We start from the raw sequence: 656 nt of genomic DNA, 5'->3' as shown, positions 1-656 counted from the left end.
TCGAGTCGGGATCGGCGTTTGGGGAGAAAAGAAATAAGAAAAGGGAATTTATATAATTAAACATTTCCTCTCTTAAATAGGTCTCCCAAATAGGCTTTATCCGAACCCAAAATTGATCCCCTCAAAACCCTCCGTACGAGCTCCGAAAAATTCCCAGAAAATTTCTAAAAATTCCGAAAAAATTCTATAAGGCTATTTCTGAAATAACCCTATGTATTTAAATTTCCTGAGATCTTACATCCTCCCCTACTAATAAAAATTTGGTCCCCAAATTTCGCTATAACCAACAGCAACCACTAGAATATAACCAACCAGTATAAATGCTGAACGAAACTCTAACCCACATACCTCAAGTAAAAAGATGATGGTATCGAGCTCGGATCGTATCCTCCAGCTCCCAAGTAGCCTCCTCGTCAGAATGATGCTGCCATCGGACTTTAACCAGCCGGACAATCTTGTTCCGCAGCTGACGCTCTCTATGGTCCAGAATCCGCACCGGAACCTCCTCGTAAGTAACATCAGGCTGAATAGGAACAGATACATCTGACAGGACATGTGCCGGATCGGATACGTATCTCCTCAGCATGGATACATGGAATACATTGTGAATGCCAGCTAGAGATGGTGGTAGCGCCAGACGGTAAGCTACTGCTCCA

Source organism: Zingiber officinale, chromosome 6A (genome assembly GCF_018446385.1).
Source record: "Zingiber officinale cultivar Zhangliang chromosome 6A, Zo_v1.1, whole genome shotgun sequence".
NCBI classification, from domain to species: domain Eukaryota; kingdom Viridiplantae; phylum Streptophyta; class Magnoliopsida; order Zingiberales; family Zingiberaceae; genus Zingiber; species Zingiber officinale.
Note: the sequence above shows the minus strand (reverse complement) of the source record.